The following is a 21,873-nucleotide window of genomic DNA, read 5'->3' on the forward strand; positions in this document are numbered from 1 at the left end:
GTTGACAGCATTCTGGTCAGGGGCTCGGCTGCTGCTCCTCTCAAAATCTGGATGTGGTCAGGCCAGTCATCTCCCAGGCAGCCAGGAGGAAACCCACATCAACTGAAACTTGCTGGTGCTCCAGGAATAGCCCAGCTCAGGGAGGTTACGCTGGCAGCTTCCTCTCTTCCCTTTCTCCTCCCCTCCAATCTTCAGCCTCCCCCTAAAAGACAGCCCTGGCCCACGTCTTGTAAATAGTGAGTAGTACAAGTAGAGGCTCATCAGTTCTGGTTTTGGACCTGCCCCGGTATCTGGATCCGCGTCAATAAACACAAAGCCTGCTGTGATCTGGGCTCTGCCTGCAGTGAACGTCTTCATTAGAGATGATTGATCATTATCATTAATGTTGCTGAACATTTTTCATCAAAAGCGTTGCTATATAAATCACATTTGCTATTTGATTCGGTTTTCATTACGGAGCCGAGAGAGAAATCATTCTCTCTTCTTGAAATATCGCTCTGGAGTTCCCCTCAAGGCTTTGATGAGTCCTAACTTTGATGTCTGTTCATAAGGCCACCTAAAGGCCCTCACTTTTTAAGAATCATCATGAATTTACCTGTCATGCTCAGTGAATTTCTCTCTTTGATCACTAACAAAAAAATTCAAAAGCTTGGAAACTGCTGTTATAAGGTGCCACGCAGCAGGAGTCATAATTTAGAGGTCTTTAGCTCAATCTACAGCTGGGTTTTAGGGACACTTTCACATATTTTTTTATTTTATGTACAATGAAAACAAAGGTGGTATCATCTCATAGTTTAGTCCACTGGGAAAAAAAATGTTGAAGCCTTTCGTTTGTGTGCTCAATGAAAAGCCCGGTGTGGGGTAGAGTGGGCCTCACTCTTTCAGTAAGGGGCCTATGTTAGTTCGGGTCCCTCTAAAGATCCAGTTTTATTGATATCAGAGGACTTGTGTGGCCTTTTAGATATGTTTATATGTGTTTAAATAATTAATAATTTATTGTTTCTGCTTTTGGATTATCATGGTCATCAGTTGAATCATTTTTAAAAAAAAATCTCTCATTTTCTTACAGGGTTATTCAGATGGGCTCAATCTATTCGGATCACATGATGCTCCATGTCAATTTAGGTGAGCACATGCTTATTTCTGATTGTTTATATATAATTTAATATTGCAGCAAATTTGCCAATTTATTCAGTATTTTCAGTCTTTTGGATGCATAATATATAATGAAAAAATGTGCTAAAATAACAAACTCGGTCTAAGACATTTTAACAGCGTCAAAACAAAGTGTTTGAAAAGAATAGAAATTTTACGGACAAAACCGGGCTTCCACATACTGCAAAGCTATTACACCATCACATTTCATCTGAAATGTGCAGAAATGTCTGCCGCAGCACTTTGAATTGAACCTTAGCTCAGAACTTTAGTATCTACAAGACAAGCCGTGTCTTATGTGCTGACTAGCAGGCCCTTGGGCTGAGCAGTGACTGTGGAAGGTTATGAATGGAATGTGCCGGAATTCTCCAAATGTTTACAGGTCATTCATGTGAAGTCGCGGGCTGGGGCTTCTCCTTAGGGGCAGACAATAGTGTTGCAGCAGGAAGCACATACCTCCCTCGAGAGCCTCACGGCACGCTCCCCCACCCTTTTGTAGCACGAAGCAAATTAGGAAGGCTTAATGGGGTGGTAGATGCATGTATATTTGTAACTTCATCACATGAATTGTTTAGTTTACTTAAAGCATTTCTTTTGTGATTCACGTCTTTACAAAGTGCATTTAATTTCATAGCCCGTTGTTGGTGCTGCCACAAAAAAATACAATCAGTGGATAAAAAATAAATGGAACAGAATGAAACAATATAGCTGTCAAAATCAGCTGTCACTCTGGAAATGAAACAGCAAGTTTTGACAGAATTTTTAAACCCTAGAATCCAAAGCACTTTACAGTCAAAATGGCAGACTGTCAGGTTTTCATTTAAGCCGCGTAATCATAACTTTAGCTTAGCATAAACTAAGCCCACGTTTACAAGGCACAACAACACAGAGATCCATTCTCTACCAGCACCATTCTATTAAGGCCACTCTCACATGACAGTTCACTGCTCACTAAATGGCCTTAACTGTTTCATAAAGACTCACTTACAAAAGAGTGCTGTGGCCGTACCATGGTACAGTGATAGTATCCTCGCATACTTTGATACTTTTATGGAGTTTTTTTGTCTATCTACACTACTGTTCAAAAGTTTGTGGTCTTTAAGATTTTTTTTAAATATATTTTTTAAAAGAAGTCTCTTATTCTCACCAAGGCTGCATCACAAATAGACTATAATGTCGGAGCACAGCCTTGTGGACAGTGCTCCAACATATAGCGCAGTAGACACTTAACCCTAACAAGCCGAGTTTGAGTCCCGGCTCAAGATCATTTTGCGATCTTGTTCCCCCTTCTCCTCCCATTACTTCCTGTCTCCTCTACACTATCCTATCCAATAAAGGCAAACGGCCAAAAATATAACTTAAAAAGATTTCTATTTTTAAGAAATTTTAAAAAGTAATTTGATTTATCAGCAGCCATGGCTCCAGCCTTCAGTGTCACATGATCCTTCAGAGGTCATTATAATATGATGATTTGGTGCTCAAAAAAACATTGATTGTTATCAATGTTGTAAACAGTTGTGCTATTGTGTAAACTGTATCATTTTTTTCAGGATACTCCAGGATGCACCATTTATTAATAATAGAAATAGAAATTTAAATAGAAATCTTTTGTAAAAATGCTTTTTACCGTCGATTTGATGTAATGCATCCTTGCTGTATCAATTTAACGGATCCTTGCCGATTGAAAGCATTCTTTTTCTTTCTTGAATTAAAATTAATTTTGATATTCTTATGGTTGTTTCAGGAACTAAAATGTCATGTGGTGTGTGACTCCCAAAAAAACTTGATAATATTTATGAATTAAAAAACGATATTTAAAAAAAATAATGCATTTAAATTTTGGGGGAAATTATTACTTTTTTACACCAATATTTATTTACCATGGACACTCTTATTGGTATTCTTTGAGCCATATACCATTAATTTAATTTGCTATTTATGTGGTACTCCAAGAAACTTGATGGATTAGCATGGTAATTTTTTGCAGATAAGGCTCCATTTTGTATGATTTACCCCCAAATGTCCATCCTTTTACAATTCAGGAATCAACCAGATACAATTAGTCAATCCACCGTCTCTTGTTGGATAAAAACTGTCAGTAGTTCTCAGACCTCATGCTGCCACTGTCCCACGGTCTAATCATCCTGCTTACAGAGGGATAAACGTTGACACCAAGCAGGGACAGAGCATTGGAATTCAGGTTAGGAATGAACTCCCTAATGGAGAAAAATTGGAGTCAAGTGACCATCAGCTGGTCGAAGTATGTTTGATCAATATAGTCACAAGGTCTCAGGTATGCAGAGCTAGAGCCTTTAAACGAAGGTGGAAATAGAGCCATACAGTATAATCTCTGCATGCTCCTGTCAGTCAAACAGATAATGCTTTATTGTTAACCAATACAATAAACTCACATAATTTGCCTGACGCTCTCAGCATCCTTGTCAACAGAACATATTCAGCACTATGTGAGTCACTCTCTTTAGTTTATCTAGATGAGGATGATTTAATTAGATGACGACCCAATCAAAGAGCACCTTGGGCAGCTAACAAGCATCCACTTCTAATTAATAAGACTTGAATTGAGTGCTCTGACTGAGGCGGACTTATGCTTGCCAAACCACTTAGTGGATTCAGGGAGTAGTCGCAAATACAGGCTTACATTTTCATAACATCTAACCACATTAAAAGGTCTGACAAAGGTTTATGTTGCTGTTTGTTATGAGAAAAACGATCAATGCAGGTCTGGTTCAGTTAAAATAGGGTGATGAGCCGTGCCGAAGCCATGGCCAAAAACACTGTATTTTTTTAATTATTAAAACACTGTGTTGTCTAAGTTGATATTGTGTCTTTATATGGTCAGACAGTTGCATGTGTCATTATTAACATTCCACCAAATATAAGCTCAAATGGAGTTTTTGACCAGTGAATGTCGGACGATACTGTACATGTTTTGTCCGCCATTAAAACGGACACACCTAAGGCAGTAAGTGCATCGCATTACGTTTTTATCAATTTACAGGTTTTAAAGGTTATTGTAGCTATGGGCGCTCGGTTTTTCTGTAATTTGTTGAAAATCTCATGTTATAAAAGATGAAGGGCTACACATAGGCTATTTAAGACAGTATTGACTATGACGCGACAACAAATGCTAGACTAAAAAACAGACTTCTCCACTCCTTAAATACATAAAACATTAGCCTTTATATGGAGAGAGAGTTTCTTGACTAAAGAGCTGTACTTGTTCAAACAACCAGTTCTTTTTACCCTTGCAAACAAGCGGAGACGGTCCAAACTGCATGCGGCACTTCATTCACGATAGAGGCGGGTGGAGTTATGAGGTTTGACTGACAGTTTGAGGATCCAATGGAGATACGAGGTTTAGTCACAAGCTCTTTTTAATACGTATCAATGGTTAAACATTTGCAAAACCCACAGACAGAATGAAAAAACAACTAAATGTGAAGATACAAGGTTTCTGCCCGATATTTCAAATTGTATTAATTTAGAAATGAATTGTCTTACATTGTTTTACCATTAGAGTGAAATAATAATAATAATTTTAAAAAACGGATGTGCAAACATGCCTATGCATAAATCCGGCCCTGGCTATGCTTAAAAATGGCCATCGGGAGATTTGCTCCCCCCTCCCCAGTGCTGCCTGTCTATGTGCTGTGAACAAAAAGGAGGGCTGTTGTCATTCTCCGAAGCTGCAGACACTTTGATTTGGGGTTGTCTAACCATTGGCTTCTCTTTCTCTGTCTTCCTCAGGCGCTGAGGACGGCTCGAGTGGACGACTGCTGCCAGTGGCTTGTTAGGGTGCTCATGAGGTGCTCAGTAGTCAGTGTAGATCCTGTGTTGCAATCAGCAGCTACATCTGGCTACTGGGTCTCTGATGGCATTTTCTGCTTCCTGTTGGCACATTCCTTTCAGATTGTGTGGTATGTTATCACAATGTGTGCTTCATCCTGTCAGAATAGGACTCGCTCTTTCATGGACGTTAAAGAGGGCCCATGTCATAACAGTTTTTCTGCGCAGCCAGGTCTTGTTTTTTTATTTATTTTTTTTCTTCTTTAAAACAATTTGATCAAGGTGAGTGAACTCCCACAGCATAGCTAAAAGTTCGAGAAGCCATTCGTCTTTGAATGGAAGGCATGAGACATTGTTTCTTGTGTGACTGCTGAAGATTCGGTTTAAGTGATTAGGTAACAAAGGACAAGGCGACATGTCACTTTCCCTTTGTGATTTGCCTGTCACAAGGGGTTGTCTTTGTGCAAATGTTTTTGAGTTGCTGAAGGCTGACAAATAATGAGAGTTGAATGCGCAGACATGCCGAATTGCATCAAATTTGGAAAGCGAAGGATGAATTCTATTGTGCTGTCATGAACCTGGCATACAATGTAGATTTCTGTGTGGTACAATCTACAGCTACATTGTCTGCTGGGTTTCAGGCCAGTAGAAAAATTCTGCTCTGCTGAGAAATTGAATAGGTGAGTCGTTTAGTCATTATGCATGCTTGAAAAAGACATATTCCTACTACTGTATGAGAATAAAACAAAATAAAAGTACTGAAATTATACAAACTATGTGTGTCCAGTTATTTCTCGTTTATTCTTACCATGGGTTCAGCTTGATATTCACAGGGCTGCACAGTTTCCATCCAATGACAGACTGTCAAATTTCACCAGGGATTAAAAAGGCATCCAAGATATTTCTGCCATACACCCAGAAGAGCTTCTTATCACTATTACCCATCTGCGTCTGAATACACCCGCCCACAACACACACACACACAAAAATTCAGCATTCACGCAATATAAAATCACATTCTGACATCTTCATATATTTCGTACCATTATGTCTTCGGGGATTCGTAGCATAGAAGAACTAATGAAAAAGCCCTCTGAGAACTCAGTTCATTAAGACTTCACACAATCTGACTGGAATATTGACAGAAATGCCTTGCAGGAACGCTATAGCACATCTCTCACAGTCCTCACTTTGTGTTATGTGTCTTTTCTTAATGCATTCATACAGCAGCGAACGCCCGCTGCCAGCCTTTTACACATGACTGCATAATATAAAAAGTAGCAACAGAGTCCAGTGAGTTTATGACACTGCATGATAATGCCATTTCATAGAACAAAATATCTGTAATGAGCCAACGACTGGGTTCTAAAAAGCTTCTAAAAAGAACCACATTTAAAAAGTTCCTGAAATTCCTTTTGTTGTCCCTGCGTGTTTGAAACCACCAGGTTTTCAGCAACAAACAATTTGTTTGTTTACACTGAATGCAAATTTGCCCAGTCAGATGTTTGTAGTTTAATGTAGTTATGATGACATTTAAACGGAAATGCTTCATCAAAAGCAACTTGAGGAATACCACAATCAATTTATAATACAAAAGTATGCAACATTTTGTACAAAAAGTATTGCACAAAAGCATATTCACAATGACAAATTTCAACAGTAAACTATAGTGAATCAAAATGACTGAGATATTGGACACAATGAGATTTCACAGTGGACAAGGCTACCAAGCATGACACATTCAACAAAATGTCCTGTCGCACGTCATTTTCGCACCTGGTTAGGTCACAGCAACTTACAGCTCCATTCACTTCCATCCATATGTGAGTCAGAAAGCTGACATTTGCAAGTTATTTGACCAATACAGAAGCTAAAAGTCACAGACTGGCCTCTTTTGGGTGTAGTGTAGATAGTAGCCTATATTTAAAAAAAAGATTTTATTTTACATTTAATCAAAAACATTTAATTATTATTTTATAGAGGTTTTTTTTTTTATTTAACAGCCCTAATTTCAAGTATAACATCACATGCTCAAAGCCTAGTGTGACTTAGGCAGCACTGAAGAATGAAGAGAGAAATGAAAGTGGAGGGGGGTCTTACTGCAGCGGGTCATTATGGAATCAGGCACAGGTGTTTCCAATGGTGCCATTTCCCCTTGCACTACTGTTTGTACAACAGGAATATGGAGGCAGGTGGTCATGAGCCTCTGTATGCGCTCTATACTGCGGCCCAATGCCTAGCCAGCGGATACTGGAATCACTTCAATAAAACAACAGGAATAGGAGAACACACTCGAGCTGCTCCAGGAACAGCCACTTCCCATCTGTCTGCTCACCCCAACAGACACAGCCATCATGTGACCGCATGAAGCGCCAAATTCACACCCCACAGACGAGGGTCGAAACCATTTCACGCCGATTTAAATGTCTCAGTTACATTTTAATTGAAGTTTCAAATTATGACTATTAATAATAAAACCAGTTAAACAAAAGCTTATTTTTGCTCTTCACTTTTAACTTTACATTTATGCATTTGGCAGACGAATTCAGGGTTTACATTTTATCTTTTTGTTTGATTCAAACCCATGGCATTGCTTACACCTGTTGCGCTACAGGAAGTTCGTATCTGCTAATTAACAAATATTATATCACAAATCATAAACGGGCACCACTTTCTTCTTCGCAGACAAGAACACTTCTGTTCGTGAGCTAAAACTCTGACGTTGCAGTTATTTCTAGAGGGGAAAGTGGCCAGGGTGAAAGTATTCCAGTAATGTAAACCTCTGAATAGCGTGTAATGGAAGTAAATCGCTCGTTTGATATCTAGAGCTGTGTGATGACATCAGCGGGGGTCCTCCGGGGCCATGGTTGGGCTTGTGTGGAATGATAATTGATGCTCTGTCAGGGCTTCCCTTCGGTCACTGCTTGGACTGATAGGGGCAGATTAACCGCAGAGAAGCGTCCACGCATTCATTTGGTCATTGCGACGACTCGCTTCGGACTGTGAGTTTAGCCGGCTTCTCTTTAGTGGGTCAGAGGTGAAGGGTGCAGTGTGGGGTGAGGGCTGAGCGACGGCACTGGCGTCATTCGTTCAGGATATCTACATGACGAGCATGCGGCTTTCCGACTCTAAACGCCTCTCATTTTACTTTCTCTCGCCGTGAATCAGATATGAAGTCATGGCCCACACACACACACACACACACACACACACACACACCGTACTGTATTTGATTCAAATGTGGTGTAATACCCAGATAACCTGCAAAGGTCATAAAGCGACATTAATCTCAGTCAGTCCTGACCTTTTCACACCACACACAAGAGTGGATCTATTCAAATGCATTATAGATATTCACTCAACCTCCCACGGTCCTTGTAGTGCATTATAATTCTGGACTGTAATACAATACAATATGGAAACGCTACATATAAAACACAAGGCAAAGCAGGGGATCCGAAGCATGTCGTTTATATGGGGCTATTAGTTTGAGCGCCTGGATGCGTCGTTGCGCGAGGCATTAAAAGGCACTGTGGAAATTTTCTTTGGCGCGCAAACGCATTTGACAATGAAACCCGGCATTAAAAGAGTGCTCGCAGGAGCATTGTATTTTCCCTTAATACCTGAGTGACTCATAGAGAATCTCTTAATATCAGCGCAGCTTACGTGGACCTCAGTGCCAAGGGCAGATTAGAAACTGACGAAAGTTTCTGCATTTCACTTCAGCTGCATAGACTCCATTCCATCTGCTCGCTCGGGTGCCATGGAGACGAGGCCTTGTCTCGACTGTGAATATTTCTGGACGGAGAGCGCTTGGTGCGAAAACTGCCTCTCTCCAAATGCTCTGAAAGATGAGCCAATAATTATATAGGCAAATAAATCCTTTTTATTAAAAAGTGTGTTAATACTCCCAAAGGTTGTTGCTCAAAAGCAAACGATTTCCCTTAAGACACCACTTAAGTTTTGACATTGCATAATAAACATTGCATACATTGAATCGGTAATGAAAATGAGGTTCAATTTTATTAACAATAGTTAGTACATTAAGTATCATGGACTCAAAGGAGCATTTTTTCAGCATTTATTAATCTAGGTTAAAGTTCATTTATACCGTTGTTAATTGCTAACTCGCAGCTGCAAAAGCATTAATATGGTAACACTCTGCAATAAGGTTTTGCTTCTGCAGCATTTATTAATCTTAGTTCATGTTAATTTCAACATTTACTATAACATTTTTTAAAACCAAACTTTCTATCTGTTAACATTAGTTAATGCACTGTCAACAAAAATGAACAGGAACATTTAGAACAGAAGAGGAAATACAAGTTTGGAACTACAAAATCGTGAGTAAATGGACAGAATTAGAATTTTTTTGGGTGAACTCTTCCTTTAACGACACATTTGTGCCATGTAATGCAGATCATTTGCTGTGAATGATATAAGAATCTCGTGGGAGCCGGAAGTTGCCTATCCTGTACCAAATCTCCATACAGAGTGATGTCGTACTGTACATCCAAACCCTGATATGACTCATACCTGCGCCTAACTTTGGTGTGACCGTTTAGCATCTCTGGCGGCCCCCTGTGTGGGTGGGAATGCATTCTGTCTGCATTACTCAATACTAAGTACCTGTGAAGCTTTAACAACATGATACACTCCATCAACACGCTGCAAGTCTTGTCCTGCTGTAGGGGTTTAGACATTTCTCCTAGTTATCACGCAGTGTACAATACACACATGGGCTAGTCTCATGACCATGGCAGACTGGAAGGGAAGAAGGAGGAGGGTGGGAATGTGTCAAGTGTATACATGAGACCACAGTGTATGAAGGAGCTCAGGGTCCAGTGCTGACGCGACGTGGACCTCAACAATAAGATAAAAAAAATTAAAAAAATTGTTTGTTGCTTCCAATGTTGCTTCTTTGTTAGAATGAACTTGATATATAAAACTTTGAACTTAAACACTGATGGTATTATTTTAAGTATGATAATTCATTATGTTTCATTGATAGTTGTGGGAACTATATTTATACGATAAGGAATAAAACTGATAGGCTACTTAAATTCAGAGATGGACAAAGTACACAACTTCCTTACTTGAGTTAAAGTACAGATACGGGTCAAATATTACTCCGTTACAAGTAAAAGTTGTAGTAAAAAGTACAGAAGTACTCTTTTTTTTAGTATCAGAAGTAAAAAGTAAATGTCAATGCATTGTTTTATTATTGTTGTAATACTTACAGTACCTTATGCCAATGAATCTATGCCTGCTACCTACCCTCAAAAGTTTCAGCAGCCATAACTCCGGTCTTCAGCGTCATATGATCCTTCAGAAATATATAAATGTATTCAGAAATGTCTTTACTGTCACTTTTGATCAATTGAATGTATTCTTGCTGAATAAAAGCATTCATTTATTTTATTTTCTTACTGACCTCAAACTTTCAAAAGTAGTGTATATATATTAATGTTCCTTGTTAATTCATCATTTTCATAATACATTGACTATTGATTTATGTTAATTTATAACTTAACTTGAAATGTGAACAAATTTAGTTCATTGTTAATTAACTTTAGCTCTATTGCATTATAATTGACATTAGATGCAAAGTTGAATGATATGTCCCACTTGTAAAGTCAGAATCATACAATTAGAAGTAGAACAAAACTGCAGAATTACTCATCAACAAGCATCCTGGTCCTTTCCACATGTTGACCAGCGGCCAAGGAAGAAGATCCCCTAAGCCCAGATGCATGTGGCGGATGTGCTTGACTTCCTCTTTCCCTCCTTTCCTTCCTTCTTTCTCTCTCTCTCTGTCATGATCCAAGGTGTGCACATTCCTGCCGCTTGAACGAAAGGGAGGTTAAACAGACAAACATGAATCCCAAGGGAGATGATCACTGCATGCACTAAATATTTGGACTCCAGAGACTTCTGAGCATCCTTATCCGCTTAGTTGGCATAGTTGACTCCAATATGTTCATACATTCATTCTACATCCCAAGAGGAGCCCATGCATGATGATGGCTGCAAACATCTTTCCGATGTACATTTTTTAAACGGTTTACTAAAAATACAAATGTTTCCGCAATCAGTCATCCGTGACCCCGCAGGTTAGGGCTGATGAAAGTCAATATGTGTACTAGACAGGACTAGCTGCTAAACATCTGAGAAGAGGTCAACAGTCAAGGGTTAATTGTCTTTTAATATAGCAGCATGTCCTCATGTCTCTTTCCACTTCTGAACTGTGACATCACTGCCTTGCTATGCCGAGGCTGCACACAGTGTGTCAATTGATTTTGCATAAAATTTGATTAAAAAGCCTACAGTTGTACTGTTGTCATATCCATCAGTCTTTGAGATTGTTTTTATGCTTACAAAAAATATTAAAAGAATATGCTTTATAATTTGCATGAATGCTATAGTTTAAATATGAATTTTGTGCCTGCATTTAATAGTCATTTAAACATAAAAAAATAACAAAATTTGCACATAAAATAAGTAAATTCACAGTGCAGAATGATGTGCTTATACTATATTTGCTTTCTGATTTATTTTATTTGTGCAATTTTTGGTGTTCATTTAGTGTATGAATTTTTATATTAAGAATATAAAAGAATATTAAAAATGCAATAAGAGTATTAACTCACTTCATTTTTATAGTACTATTAGATATTTCATATAATTTTTTACCCTATTTACCTGAAGTGTTTCCCCAGCAGATGAAAAAACGTGATCCCCTACAAAAAAAAGCAATATCTTTACTAAAATAAAATCCTTCTTAGAAAATGTATTTGCAAGAAACTATTTCTATTTATAAATTATATTCAAAACAAATATGGCACCAGGTTTGATGACTAACAATCTTGTCATTGTAAAGTCAACTTTAACAAGAGTCATTGTGGATGTCTTGCCTCTGACATCATGTTACTTTTGACCCTTGAATAGCAGGACACAACTATGTAAGAGAAATTTAACTGTTGAAAGATCATCACAATTAAAAGGAACAGTGCGACCAAATGTACTCATTTACTCTCCCTCATGTTGTTTCCCAGTTTGATTTATTTATTTATTTATATATTGCACTCTCTGCACTCTCAGGGGAAAAAAATGGTACAAAAGCAGTCACTGGGATCAGTACCCTTTAAAAAGGTTATAATATATAGACTATCTTTGAGGTACTAATATGCACTCTTTAGGTACAAAGGTGTAGCTTTTAAAAGGGTACCGGCCCCAGTGTACATTTTTTCTGAGTGTGTGAACACAAAAAGAGATTTTTTTTAAGAATGTACATACAGTAAAAATAACATCACGTTGGCTTAGAGTAGACAATATTATGGAAGCTTGTTTCCCCCACAGAATAAAAGAGTTTAAAACTTTGTATCTCACAATTCCATTTTTTTCTCACAATTGCGACTTTACATCTCGCAACTCTGAGAAAAAATTCAGAATTGCGAGATTTAAACCCAATTGCGAGAAAAAAAGTCAGAACTGTGAGATAAAAAGTCGCAATTACCTTTTTTGCTATTCTGAGGCGGAAACAAGCTTACAATATAAGTGTGAGTAGGCTAAATATGACAGAAAATTTTGTGCCACAGTTAGCAGACTCAGGTCCTGTTTACACCTGGTATTAAGATGTATTTTGGTCGATCTGATCACAAGTGGACAACGATTTCTAAAACGTTTTGAGCTTGTCCACTTTCAACCACTTCCAGAGGTAGTCGAAAACGCATTCGACCGGATTGCTTTCGTAGTGTAAACGCTCATGTGGTCAAATTAGTTCGAATTCATCCACAAAAAGACCGTCTTCTCTCCGTCTACTGACTTAAAGCATAAACATATGGGAAGCGCGCAAGCCAGACGAGATTTAAACTTTGTCAGCTGGAGACTCAAGCTTGGATTGAAGACCAAATCGTTCCAAGCACAAAGTTCTCTCACCATTCCTGATTTCAAACAGGCACTCGCAGCGTTCTGCGTGGTCTTGCGGCTAGAGCAGAAATGAAAGCTGCTCTCCGTATGTTTTTCCGGCTCAGCGTTGCCAGACTTACGATAATTATCGTATTTGTACGATAATTTTGACCTCTGTACGATCAATAATGGGGGAAAAATCCATAATGTACGATAATTTCAGAATTGTGTGATCATCTCTGTATGTTTTGCAAGAAGAAGAAAAAAGTAAAATGAATAATAATAATAATAGCCTAATAATTAAAAAAAAAACGTTCCTTCCGCAGCGCTTAGGTCAGTTTTTTCCAAGCTGAGGTCGATATTTTAACAAAGTAATTTTCATGTCGTGTCAAAAAGTTCTTGGTCAATAAATAGCCGTATTGTGTACGTTTGACTCGTGTAATAGGGTGGTTCTTCAACTACGGGCACTTTTGGCCTTGTGAACTTGAGGTAAAAAAAAGTGTTCAAATCAAAATTGTCACAGTCTAACAGTTAAATATAACTAGTCTAGTTTAATGATCCATAAGAGAACGCACTTACATTATAAGACAAATTGGTGTTTTTTGACATATTTTCCCATCCGCACTGAACAAATGTCATTTCCATCACATGCAAATATTTGATTATTATTTAAAATTATTATGATATACATAATTTCTTAACAGTGTAAGACCACTTTCACACATAGTTTTACCAATTTATACCTATATTGCAATTACCATAGATTTGTGGATTAAGTAAATTAATTATCATGAGGCCCAAACACAAAGCTTACATCCACCACAACATATAATATAATATGAAATATGAATTATGAAATATAATATTGCATTGGTTAGATACATTTCAGAAAAATAACTACTTGTGTTATTACATTAAGTGGAACATTATCCCATAAACTATGCAGAAAGTTTTAATGAGTGATTAGAATTTTGTACATATTTTTTAAAAAGTTATGAGGTGGTGGAAATGACTGGGTGTTGTGGAAATGACAATGAATGGACAGAAAAACAGAAAACATTTATTTGAAACCCATAACAAATCATTAGTCATTAGTCTGTTTGGTTCCAAAACCAGATGAAAAGTTAGTCTTACTGTAAACAACTTTAACCACAAATAGTGAGACCTTTATCCAGTTGACTTCCGCAGCATCTTAAAAATAGATGAAAAGGCATTTAAACAAATATATATTTGAATAAATACATTAGCGTTGTACATTTCAATATATAAAATTAATATGTAGCCACTCAATCTATGAATTCCTCCTTGTAAGCATAAATTGTCATTTCCACCTCACCTTTGTCATTTCCACCCAAGAAGGTAATGTGGTGGAAATGATGGTAATGTGGTGGAAATGATAATCCTACAGTATTTTGTAAAAAAATCCAAGCTAGTATTACTTATTAGCTATGAATTGGTAGTTAGCATTGCATGCATGCAAAATACATCCATTTGTGTTAAAAAATCAATTTATTTACAAACTCATTTATTGTTACGCCATGTTTGGAAATGACATACAATAAAAATATTTTCATTTTAAGCAACATTTACCTTGAGTTTTCTTCTCCAAGTTGCTGAAGAAATTTAAAATCTCCTCCATGTCAGACATGTACTGTGATGTCATTGTTCATCTCCATAGAAACTACCCAAACAATCTTTCAAAAAAACTTTTTAAAGGGACATTACAGCGTTGTGGTGGAAATGATGGCAATACTGTGGGACAAATATTTTGTATATAAAATCACATTAATAGTTGTCTGACCTTAAATACCTCAATTATGTTTTGATTCTTTTACTGATACTTTATTCAGCCATATTAAAAAAAAAATAGATAAATCATTTTTTTACACTTCTTTTTCATTATTGAAGGTCAGAAGTCTGGGTGTGGGACAAGCACTAAACAGCAATATTTGCATGTATAATGATGTTTAAAAAGGTGAAAAAATCATTGTAGACTTCCGGTAAAAAGTTCCTAAAGTACTTTCATTGTAAATTTAACTATGAAAGTTAACTATCAAAGTATGAAAGTTAACTATCAAAATGAAATGTTTTTTTATAAAATATGATCAAAGGACATGAAAGTGCCCATAGTCTAAGAATTGCCCATTTTGAGCTTCTGGTTCGATACTAAGACATTTACAATCTGGCAACACTGTTCCGGCTTCTCCGGCCACGTTCATATTGCTCAAGCTTATTTCGTCCATTAGATCGAAATATCTGGAAAAAAAACATACATTTACAAGCCCATAGACCCTCCCCTCGAAAAAATCAGGACAGAAGTGGTTGAAAGTGGACAAGAAAGACGGATTAAAACAGCAGGTGTAAACGGGCATGTCTCCCTCGTCTACTTGTGATTCGATCGACCAAAACGCATCTTAACGCCAGCTGTAAACAGGGCCTAAAAGTGACACTATGAAAGGTAACGTCAACTGTCAACTCTGCAGTGCTCTTGCTCATTGCTGTAGCTGAGTCTGACCACATGACCCCGGTGCGGTCCCTGCTGATGCCCTATAGTGTAGGACAGTAGTCTGGCTGTCCACAACAAAATCTGGCGAGGCAGCACAACTCAGCAGTCAGGGAGCATCTGACCCCAGCCAGTGGCATGTGACACGGGTTAGGTTTTCATTCATACCCTGAGCCCTGTAGAAAGGAAGCTGTTGTGCAATATGAGGAGGAGGGGAGAGAAGCCATCATTGATAGATGAAAAAGAGGAAGAAGGCATGACAGAAATGAACACCACATGACAGGAGGCCACCATGCAGGGATTACAAGTTTCTCTCTCTCTCTCTCTGAAATTCTTTTTTACCATAGAGTTACTATCTGCTATCTATATCCTTTTTGGTGCACTCATTTATCTAATTATGCTAAAAAGCACATGACGTTAAAAATTAACTACACAAAAATGTACTCAACCTTGTGTCGTTCCAAACCTATGGATACCTGTAGATAATTCACACAATGCTTTTTCCATACAACCAATCGATTTCCACATTCACTGTTTGGAAAACTGCAGTATGAACATTATGATTAATATCTTGTTTTGTGTTTCACTGAAGAAAGGAAGCCATAGAGGTTTGGAACGACATGAAGGTAGTAAATGATGACAGAATTGACTTTTTTTTTTAGATGAACTACCCCATTTAATGGCTGCTCCACTGAAAGCTCTGCTGAAGATGAATCTGTGATTTAGAGCTTCTCACTCTCCTTTATTTGAAGATCCTCTACAACTCGGCACACAGCAAGATTTTGAGTGTGTCCTTTTGTTTCGAGTAGCTTAAAAGTAAGACCGTTGCCTAGCGACTACCCAGCATTACGGAGTTACAACACATACTTGTGGATAAGTGTGTGCGTGTTTTTGTGTGTGAATCAGCTGAGAGCCTCTTTTCCAGTGCAGGGGATATCCTAAGGGTTAATCTCTTGGGAAAACATCTTCCCTCTTAACACATTTATGGATGCCAGGCTTTGGTACAGTAAAACACATCCCAAAGGGAAACATCGTTCCATTGCTAAAATGATCTATTGAAGGTTTAGGCTGATGAAACACACTGAATTACATGCACACCCTGTAGCAGGTGCAGTCGGGATCAAGTACTGGCAGTAAACTCTGTCCATTAATATTTTATGTGCATTGTATTTTTACTGAATGCAAAATAACTTTTCTTCACAGACAAACCTATTAACTATATCTAGTATTTTTTGTGTCTTATGCTCACCAAGACTGCGTTATTTGATCAAATCTGTAAAATCAGTAATATTGTAAAATATTATTAGAATTTAAAAGAAGTTTTTCTATTTTAATCAGTGTAACAAGATACTTCAGAAATAATGCAATTCTGATTTGGTGCTCAAGAAACATTTCATATTATTATCAATGTTGAAAATAGTTCTGCTTCAAGTGCAAGACTTTGGGGTATATGAAGAGTTAAATGCAATGCTAAAGCATTGAAACACGAGAGCCGACGAGGAAGAGGAAAGCGAGAGAGGGCATAGGGGGAATTTTCAGGGAACCAGGGTGAATAGTCTCCGTCTTTTCTCCGTTTCTCTCTTCTCAACGCAGGCTTTCAGATGCTCAACTCCACAAAAGTGACAGCTCTGTTCCCCAGCAGCCATTAACAGCGTCGCTGGACTGACACTGCCACGACTGCTATACGCCACCCGGCACAATGTGACCACAAAAGGGATCGGTGTCACTTTCTTGGCGTTCAAACTACTTTGAAGACCCCATTTCCTTGGCAAAGCTGAATCAGCCTTGAAAAATGCAACACGGCTGAGTCATACTTCCTCCTGGATATGACAGTGCTTCCTCCACAAACTGATCTGTCCTCCCTCCCTCCCCTCCCCACATTTAAAATGTTAAAGGGACGGAACATGGAAGAAGTGAGCAGGCAATGAGTCCACTCTGGTCTCAAACGTAAGATGAATAAACCTACATGGAAATAAAACACAGGCTTGCTCAAAATAAATGACTCAGAATGCATGTGATATATATATGGTCTTGATTTAAGTCTGCTTATATTAAACATCATATATACTACCGTTCAAATGTTTGAGGTTAGATTGTTTTTAAATACTTTTATTCAGCAAGGATGCATTAAATTGATCAAAAGTGACAGTAAAGAATTTTCTATTTCTATTTTCAGTTTGTTTTTTTTACTTTAAAAAAGCAAGACTTTAAAAAAAGGCTGTATCACATTTTCCACAAAGATATTCAACATTGATAATAGTAAGAAATGTTTCTAGAGTTTCAAACTGTTTTTACTGTGTTTTTTTTTTATCAAATAAATGCTGCCTTTGGACAGCATGTTTAAAAACATTTAAAAATCTGGTCACACTTCAGATCAGGGTCCAATTCTCACTATCAACTAACTTTTAACTTTTGCCTCAATTAACTCATAATTACTGCTTATTAATAGTTAGTAAGGTAGTTGTTAAGTTTAGGTATTGGGTGAGATTAAGGAATATAAGTAGGCTACTAATAAACAGCCAATAACCTAGTAAAATACAAGCTAAGCAACTAGTTAATAGTGAGAATTGGACCCTAAACTAAGGTTAGTGACCCAAAAGTAGAAAATATTCTTCAGATATTATTTTTTTATTAGGAATTTATTAGTTTGTATTTTATTGTTTTTATAATTTAATTATTGCTACATTTACATTTACATTTTTGCAATTATTTTACTAAAACATGTTGTATTTATATATAATATTGTAAATATCTATAAAATAAACATACCACAATTTATAATTCAGACAGTGCAAGGGGAATTCCATAGACTGATGGAAAACCTGTTGCACTTCTGCAAATACAGCATCAAGCATGGTTCCCGAACTATGAAGAATCATGTAAGTGCCATTTGAGTAATTAACTGTAATATAAAGCAAAGAAGGGAAAGTTTTGCCAACAAAACGTGTGTCACACGAGTAAACAAACAGTCCCCATACGCCTGACAAACACACACCCTGGTCAATCGGTACGTCATTTCTGCAGGTGTCCCTTGTTAGAAACAGGATCTTTCCTCTCTGCTTTGTTGACACATAACAGCACAGCCATAAAAGACAACGGCAATCATCAGATGAGTGACGCCGACGTAGGGGATCAGCCACAGACGGATTGTCCCAATGATGTCATTACAAGCCTCAAACCCGGACTGATTACTTAATAAATAAATGATGTAGAGAGACAACATTTAGTTTTCCACTGACACAAGAAGACAGAGTCACAAGAACCTGAACTCCACTCACTAAAGCTTAAAAGTCAAAAAAGGAATTCTAAACCATTTCTCTCAGGGTAAAACTTTAAGCTTTCGTTTTCCTTGAACTCTTCTGAGGGGGTATTCTAAACCGAGTGAAAAAGAAATGACTCATACAGGGAGCCAAGCGTTGTAGGAAGAGAGCGGACAAATATGGGCTCTCTCACTCTACCTCACTGAAGGCAGATCCGTCGAGAGCGTGTGGACCGGATCAGGAGCGGTTGAGACCACACTGGAGCCCACAGGGACCCTGAAGGTGTTCTGTCTGTGTGCCAACATTGCCATGCTGATTCATTCACTATGTACCGCAACCCAAACCCTCCTACAAACCCCAGCATTTAACTCGTGGCTACAACTGTCACCCTATGTGATTCCTCACAGCTGACGCATCAACCCAGAGTCCCAGACAGACATAACGTTTTTTTTTTATCTGTTCTAAACATATATTTAAAGTATGAATTTGAGTTGAAGTTGCTTCAGACCGGGACAATGTCAATGCAGTGTTTGTGCATAGCAGCTACTGCAAAACTTATTCATTTTGTCCTGCAGTCTTTGTGAGGTTAGTTTTCAACAAGGATGTTATCTCAGTAACTTCTTTTCTCTAGTGGTTTTGTATCAATTAAATAGTTCAAATCCCTATTAAATTACAATATTTTTATGAATTCTGTCCTTCAAACTAAAATTACAATGGCATCATAATTTACCGTTGGGTAAAACATTTTTTTTAAACAAGAGAGTTTTTCTAAATGTCAGGCCGGGGAAAGTTGTAACTTAAATGTTATACTTTTTATTGATCAATTACATTAATATTTGTTGGGCAAATAAGGGTTTGATATTTCTGTGTATTATATTTCTGTTTCATTTTTGCTTTACTGTTCAAATTTCTTACAAAAATAATCATTTAAAGGCAACTTAACCCAGATAGTAGGATATGGGCCATGTTGTCACAAAAGGTCGTCTTGTGTTTAATGAAATTAACTGTATCTTTTTTTTTCTTTTTTTTTTCTGCACAATAACAGTGGAAACGTTCAACATAAGGTTTATAAAGAAATGGACTTGCTTTCAGTGCATAGAACGTGTGACAACTAACCCTTTATTATCCTCTGAATATGATTGCTAAAGAAGCATAGAGCTATCGAAGGTATTTAGTCAATGTCTTAAAAAACAAAACAAAAAAAAACTATAATGCAAGAGGATGTCATAAACTAATCTCCATCTTCTAGGCTACATTTTAAGTGTGAGCTGCTTTAAATTGTTCCCTCCTGTTAAAACTGACCTTTCATCCATCAAAACTTCCTGCCGGTTTACTCATGAATTAGGAATGACACGTTGAAAAGAAATGCAATTAAATAAATGAAGTTTATAAGCTATATTTTACCATTTTTATTTATTATTCTTTTAATGAAAAACATATTTTAATAAAACGCATTGTGCATGATTCTAATATTGCTCCACATAGCCTAATTAAATTGCAATATCATTGTGATGAATACTAAGTTTTCATCTCAAAGACAATTCGCATGTTGCTCCTTGTTTGTACAGCTGTCTAAATTCAGTTGGAGTTGTAAACACCGCCATCGCGTGGTTTTTATGTCGAAAAACCACAATACCGATTTTAGTGCCTCAAAGGCAAATAGCCTACTAAATTGAAATACCTTTTACTTATTGTTCTTTTAGTTGTCCTTCACAGATTTCAGCCTTTAATCCAGTTTGAACCACTAATGACATCCATTCAAACTTTGTTTTTCGCTTAACGGAAGCCGCGTTGTGTTGATTGTCTCGAGCAGACCAGAGAAAAAGCAAAGCCTGAAATCAAATAGAAAAAAAATGGCAAGCATTGGTATTTAGCCTACTTCAAGAAATTAATATCTAGCCTAGGCTATTTATTATTTTGCACTTAAATGACACGGATCATATAAGCGCAAACCTCAATTGTTTTTCTAGGCATGCAAAAGTTATCCTATAGCCTAAATGGCTAACTTAGTTTAAGTATTTAATAATCCGTTTCCTAATAGCAAATATTTACATAACAATACGTTTTGGTTTATGATAACATTATGTGCACTTTGACATAATAGCGGAAATATAATCTGATGCCACACATGAGTAAGATCATCAGCATGAACACTAACGCTACTGGTATTTGGGGGAATTTTGTGCTCATGTCCATAATAACGGACAAGTCTATTTCCGAAATCACGGAGGTCATTCTTTAAAGAGGCTTATTATGCTAAAATACAGTGAAATTTACAATTAGTAGCACTATTCATCAACCATACCATTGATATAGGCTAGCCTAATAAAATAATAAATTCTATGGTAGCTACTTTGACATTTTGTGATAGTGCTGACTGCTGATAATTCTAAGCAACCACATTTAGCTATAGCCTATTAACAACTGTAATTGACTATAGACTTTTGACGAGAACTAGGCTATATGTTTACAATGGGTTTGTAGCTGAATGTAAGCTATCCCAGCAAGCAATTTTGCGTCTAAAAGACTTCTAATAGCCGTCAAAACACAGCCCAGACGTCTAGGCTAAAACAAGGCTGAATTTGGGCTGTCAGTGAAAATCTAATATATATATATATATATATATATATATATATATATATATATATATATATATATATATATATATATATATATTATATTGTATATATTGTATCTTAACTCTATATTGCCCAGCTCTAGTGTGCATCCAAGCAATAGAGCAAACTTTGTCACAATTACTGTAATTAGTTAAAAATTATGTCAACAATGCTTTACTTGTGCAATTTTTTTTCTTATTTGGCAGATGCCATGATGACCAACTTTAACAATAATTAATCGTTGTTTTATAAACTAACAGTTTTTTTATTTACTTTTTATTTGGTCATTCTTTATATTTTTATTATCTTAAGTTGTTGTTTTCCATATTTTGTATCATCTTTATATTGTATTTGTAATATTTAATTTGGTCATTTTAATGTTTGGATCTTTTTGAAAGTTGTCTAAGTTGTTAATGTTCTTTTTCTAAATAAAACTTTTATATTCAATTTGTTTGGATGGATTGTCATTTATGAGAACCTGTTATATTTGAGTGAAAGAATCCTTTAGCCGCATTTTGTTGTCTATTACATGTATATAGTCGTTCAATAGCTGTCTAATTGATGACTAGTCTATTCTTGGGCTGTGGTTATATAGTTTCCAAAGCAATATATATATATATAT

At 36.9% G+C, this 21,873-nt stretch overlaps 1 long non-coding RNA gene across 1 annotated transcript in view; it reads left to right on the plus strand.

Annotated features, from left to right (window-relative positions):
- The window catches only part of LOC307164527, a 40,960-nt gene extending 23,610 nt beyond the window's left edge, over positions 1 to 17,350 (plus strand). The window contains exon 4 of the long non-coding RNA XR_013822297.1: positions 16,967 to 17,350. This is a non-coding gene — a long non-coding RNA (uncharacterized lncRNA). The remainder of the gene's footprint in view (positions 1 to 16,966) is intronic.
- The last annotated feature ends 4,523 nt before the right edge of the window (positions 17,351 to 21,873 follow it).

Source organism: Squalius cephalus (genome assembly GCF_949319135.1).
Source record: "Squalius cephalus genome assembly, chromosome: 9".
Classification (NCBI taxonomy): Eukaryota; Metazoa; Chordata; class Actinopteri; order Cypriniformes; family Leuciscidae; genus Squalius; species Squalius cephalus.